Below are 6,498 nucleotides of genomic sequence, written 5' to 3'. Positions count from 1 at the left end.
CAAAAAGGCATTTTTGGTTAGAAAACAGAGCCCTTTCTTCTTCACAAAACAAAAAGGCATTTTTGGTTAGAAAACAGAGCCCTTTCTTCTTCACAGGACATAACRTTGRTGGTATGGATGTATCACCTCGATCAGAGAACCGATTTCATGTATCAAAGGGATTTGATGTATCAAAGCCTCATTGATACATACAGCTTCCTCCTCCCTGTTGATTTAATTTCACAGGTTCTTCAAAACCATAGAATTTGGAGGTATGCTTTCTTTTTTGTATGCTTTCTTTCTTTTCCGATTTCATCTTATATACACACACACATCTGTTTCTTCATTGATTTTTGTGGGTCTGTTTCCTTTTGATTTTTGTGGGTAAAGAGCAGCTTTGGAATTCATTTATGTTCTGATTTCATGTTATATACACACACATCTGTTTCTTCATTAAAAAGAGTTTTGGGTCTGTTTCCTTTTGATTTTTGTGGGTGAAGAGCAGCTTTGGAATTCATTTATGTTCTGATTTCATGTTATACACACACACACATCTGTTTCTTCATTAAAAAAGAGTTTTGGGTCTGTTTCCTTTTGCTTTTTAATTGTGGGTGAAGAGCAGTTGTTCTTCATTAAAAAAAGTTCCCATAAAAAGGCACAGGGGTATGTAAATGGCCAACCCTTCCACCCAAAAACAGTTTCGATAAGCTAAGTTCATGAAATTTATTTCATATGGTGTTCTTTATGCATTTGGTTCAAGGATTATGGGCATGGGGGTACATGGTTCTTTTTGTGTGGCATGGGAGTACATGGTTTAATGTTTTTTTGCCAAAAAATAAATCAACCATGACATAAATAGAAGAAACTTTACTGCTGTTTGTCTCATGTTTTTCCATTTTATTTTTGTGTCCTCTACTGYTGTTTGTCTCTTCTTTRTGAACTATTGTATACATGGTTTGTTTTGTTTTTTTGTGGATTAAGTTCATTTGACATAGATAGTAGAAACTTTACTGCTATTTGTCTCATGTTCTTCCATTTTATTTTTKTGTTTTSTACTGYTGTTTGTCTCTTCTTTATGAACKGTAGAAGACATGGTTTATTTTGTTGTTTTATGSATTAAGTTCATTTTAAGCACTGATGAAAAGTCAAGGTCTGTCACATAAGGCCATTCAACAGGAAGGATGTGTACCTCATGYCCATGAATGAGTTGCTATAAATAATAGCTTTATCCTAAACACAGTTGCTAAGGCAATGGTCGACATGATTATTCCAAAATTAAATATTTAAAAAACTAAAAATGGTTTCATACAACAACTTAAAAGCTACTGAAGATGATGAAATTTCTAGAGATCATTACAACTTAGGTACACAATGGAAAACAAAAACATGTCATCTAATATGTAATAACCTTTGAGCAAACGTGCATATCAACTTTAATAGCAGAAACATTTGTATGAATTGCTATAAACTGGCAAAAGATGCAAAGTAATGTTGTTTAAGTGTGTATTTCACTAAATGACATATAGTATAGTACCTATCCAACAACTGTTAACATGCATCATCACATGGAACACAATACACAAGGCAATCACCTTTCAACTTAAAAGTAACTGTTGTTTAAGTATGTATTTCACTAAATGGACTGTTTGCTTATTGAGAAGATGAATCATGAAAAAGTAATATTATGCATACATACCACTGTGCCTTGGCAAACAGCAGGTATAACCTGATATACCCCTGTGTGCTTTAATAGATTTTGAAGGTATGTGGATTTCATGAACACAATAACTCAAGTGTTTATTGACTATACTTATGTGATRTGTATGTGTRTGTGTTTAGAWACAACAACAACCARAGGTCTAAWTAACCATTCCCTRTTTCATCATTTTTCATAACCATTCTAATTAAGATCTCTATATTAAGATATGAGTTTGGTTTAGTATATGAAGTCCTCTAATATGTTCCAGGTTAGTGTAAAGTCCTGCAACATGTTTCCATATTCTTTCACTAATATTTCATACAAGTCCTGCTAGGTGCTTTTATTTGTCTTCTTCTTTCATTCAAATGTATCCCAATATGAGAAGTTTTTCACTAAATGTTTTCATCTTGTATCTTCATTTACATTAATTGCATGAGAAATATAAAGATTTTCTTTAACATAAATCTAGACTTTGGAGGCTGCTGTGTTTCATAATTAATGGGGTGTTATTTACTTCACAATGGAGCCTTTTTTCTTGATTCCTTAAGCTAAATTGACTAGACCAATACAACTAACAATTAAAGGAAAGCATGTAAATTTTTGACTTTTCAGTTGATAGAAGATAGGAGCTAGCTGTTTCCCTTTACTAGAGAAAGGTCTATTTTGACCCTGGAGAGAGAAAGAGTTGTTGGTATTGTGTACAAGTATGTTATGTATGCAAAAGCTACATGTCCTTTTCCAGAATAGAAGTCAAAGGCTGTGCTTTTGACTTTATGATTACCATACAGTGGACTAGATGTAAGGAAGAAAAAAGAAGCATAATTTTTTAGAGTTGTTTTAGTGTGTGATCATATCAAGAAATGAAATTCTACATATGAAAGTGATTGTCTTATTGTCAAAACAGCCCCTTAATCTCTTTATGTGAGCTTGTTTCTATCATAATTAATTTTGTTTGTTAGTAAATTTCTTGTTTTTTGTGTAGTGTACAGTGACTACTCTGATATCCATTGAAAGCAATTGATCCCGGGAGTTCAATTGTTAATTTTGGTGATTGATCCCTAGAGTTCAATTCTTTGTACAGGGTGAGAATATTAGGTTATAGAGATGAAAGGCAACGGTTAGATCAATGTGGCAGACTCTATGATCTTTAGTCTTTAATGAAGGATTTGAACTTGATGCAAGTCACATTGTCCAAATATGGCCATCTTCCATTTAATGATAAGAATTGGAAGGTCTAAAAAAAAGGGAAATTCAATGTTCAAGTAAGAATTATTAGGACTTATGCCATTGAGAGTGTAGTAGAACCCTTTCCAGGCTTTGCCTCCACAACCGAGACCAACTTTCCTCTCATAAATTATTTGTTTTTGGTGTAGTAGTTTCTTATCCACTTATCACAACCTCTGATACATCATGTCACSATCTTTGGTTTTGCATTGCTAGCCATTTGTTTAGTTAATTTTTATGGTAATTGTTAGTGAGGTAATTTTTATGAACAATTATGTTACTTCACATGTGAATAAATAAATGAATAGGGGGCACTTTGGATCAAATTAACCTCACTGTCAAGAACATTTATGTTAATCTAAGTAAGGCCACATGTCTTTCCGAATTGTTTTTCCCTACACATATAACCTGTTGATCTAGGTGATGTTCTGCTATCAAATTCTACACATATAACATCTTAATTTACTTTAAGCATCGAACTACCTCATTTTTTTCTTTGCTGCAAGACTGTAAACAAATAACTTAGGGGCCATTTACCAAACATTTACCCGGTAAGCACTTACCGGTAAATTTAACACTATCGTTTACTTGCCGGATAAGATTTTAGTCCACAAAAACGGTATCGTATGCAACAATTTACCCTGTAAGCGCTTACCGTGGTAAGAGTCGTCACCTTCACTTACCGGGTAAGACTTTTGGTCCTTGTCTCGTTCTTACCGGATAAGATTTTTGATCCTTACCATATTCATCAGGTAAGGTAAAATGACTTGATGTTCACTTACCCGAGTAATCGTTTTACCAAACACTTACCCGGTAAGCACTTACCGGCAAATTTAACACTATCGTTTACTTACCAGATAAGATTTTAGTCCACAAAAACGGTATTGTATGCAACAATTTACCCTGTAAACGCTTACCGTGGTAAGAGTCGTCACTTCACTTACCGGGTAAGACTTTTGGTTCTTGTCTCGCTTTTACCGGATAAGATTTTTGATCCTTACCATATTCATCCGGTAAGGTAAAATGACTTGATGTTCATTTACCCGAGTAAGCGTTTGGTAAACGGCCCCTTAGTTAATTTAAACAGCTTGCAAAATCCATTCAGTTATGCTGTCTAAATGATACAATAAATGTTTCTTTTACTCTTACCTTTGAAAGAAATTGTAGGATTTGTTACTGTGATGTAGTTTATGTATATGAAGTAGTTGGGAAACCATGAACACAAGCTTCACATAAGGGACTTCTTTTACACAGTAACTATATTTAATACTCCACTCAAGTGTTAGGAACTTATACTAATAGGCTATGTCATTTTACCAGGGTCGGCCTTGGGCATAGAGGTTAGGGTTAGGGATTTATTGACAACCATTTGTTCAGGTTGCTTAACATTGAGGTTAGGGTTAGGGATTTATTGACAACCATTTGTTAATGTTTTAAAGATGCTTAATCTTATGTTTAACACTTTAACTTAGGGGTTAGGACTGTTTTACTGTTTTACAGATGCTTATGTTTACTCTTTTTTGCTTTTTTACCTTGATTAGAACCTAATTAATAGGGGCAGTGGGGTTGAGAAGAGTGCAATTTTCAAATGACTTTTTGTGTTATTTTTTTTTGATAAGAAACTAATTGTTAGGGTTAGTGTGAGGTAAGAAATCCCAAGGTCAATAGGTGACAACTATTTTGCAATTAATTGATCAACCAAAGCATGTGTTTTTATTTATTAAAAGACAAAACCAGGTATCAATAGGAGATAGTGGCAGGCAAGATTGTTAGAAGGGTAATTGCTGCAACTGATGTTTGAACTTTTGAGCAAAATGGGCTGGATGGTTGTTATTGTCACTTAGTTTGGAAGGAGACATTATGTTATGAGAATTATGTTGGAATTGATAGTCGGTTCTTCCCCATTCTTTTCTTTTTGTTCTTCATGTTCTCTCTCATTTGATTATATTCTACCACATTCTTCCCTACTATAATATAGTTGAACAAACCTATAAATGTGCAGTAGTTAAGTGATGGTTTGCCCTCACTTGAATGTGCAGTAGCTAATTCACTTGACTGTTCTCCCTTAACTTTTCAATTTTACATATGAAGAGTGTAAATAATTGAAGAAGAACCAACCAATCAAGTGTTTGGAGTTGGATTGAGAAGCTAYGAGTGTTGACTTTGGTTTATATAGAAGACGTGAGATGTAGTAAATGGGACAAGTAGATGAGATGTTGTTTAAACGCAAAGGCTATAACAACTTGATTAAAGAAACCTTAACATATTTTTTTAAAGCAAACACTCAACTATAAGATCACATTTATGAACAAAAAACACTAATGGATCTATCGATCTATGAAGGAAAAAGCTAGACAATTGTAAATTACCACACTTGGATGTTTTTAATTGGGCATCATTTAGACTTTTCGCCGTGGGCACCAATAATCTCAGGATCAGCCCTGCATTTTACCATAGAAGATAATTAGGAGCACAAGCTTCACGTAAGGGACTTCTAACCATAGCGAGTAACTTCTCTCAACTAGGAAATCATGTATAAACTAATTAATGTTTTCAGCTTATATTGAAAAATATCTTTTCCATTCTCAAACCAACACTTTCCTAATACACTATATTAACCTTAAACTTTATATATAATTTGACTTGCAAAATAATCACACAAACTCATGATTCAAGGCTAAATTAATGTTTCAGAATTGTGATTCATCCGCGCTGCATCGTGCGGGTACACCATTAGTATATATGTGTATATATATATATATACTATATTATAAAAATTTGATAAAAACTCTTAAAATATTTTTTATGAATGAAGTATTGTTTATTGATGCATATTACTTAAAACTTAATATTACAATGCGTAAGTACAACTTATTAAGGCTGCATGTTTATATTTATGTAACTAACTGCGAATAAATATAACCAAATACATAATAAACATCTTTTTTAAATATAAAAAATCTAAAATATAATTAGGATAAATTATTGAAATCTAACGGAATACTTAATTATTATCTTTATGAAAAATTATATTATTAAACCAAAATTAAGTTACTTTGTCACATTAAATTAAATTATAATAAAAAAATTGAATTAAAAAAATACACAAAACAAGAACTTTTCAATAGTTAATTTGATATTAATATCGACATATTTTTTTCAAAATTTTATGATATTTTATTTAAAAATAAAAACATTATAGTTTTCTCAAACTACATAAAACCGTATTATATTGACATAGATAAAGAATAAAATGAAACATTGAAATCGAGTCGTGTCTCGATGTATTGTACGGGTATCCTTCTAATATATGTATATACATCTAGTAGTTACTCGTTTAAAAACGTATGGATTTAAATTTTTGTGATGCCTTAGCTATTATTGATATAAATTTTAATATTTTTATTATAAAATTATATCTTGTAATAAATAAATTATGAATGACTTTATAAATATTAATACTTAATTAAAAGTAATAAATGTTACTTTCAAAAGATAACTGTTTTATGCGACTAAAAAAAACAAAAGGAAGACAAAACAAACAACCAGCAATGGGCTTGGCCCAACTTCTGTATCGGGTATTCGGGTTAAAGTGA

The sequence above is a fragment of the Cynara cardunculus genome (assembly GCF_001531365.2).
Source record: "Cynara cardunculus var. scolymus isolate 2C chromosome LG 10, CcrdV1, whole genome shotgun sequence".
NCBI lineage: Eukaryota > Viridiplantae > Streptophyta > Magnoliopsida > Asterales > Asteraceae > Cynara > Cynara cardunculus.
The sequence above is the reverse complement of the archived record's forward strand: the minus strand, read 5'-3'. Positions refer to the sequence as shown.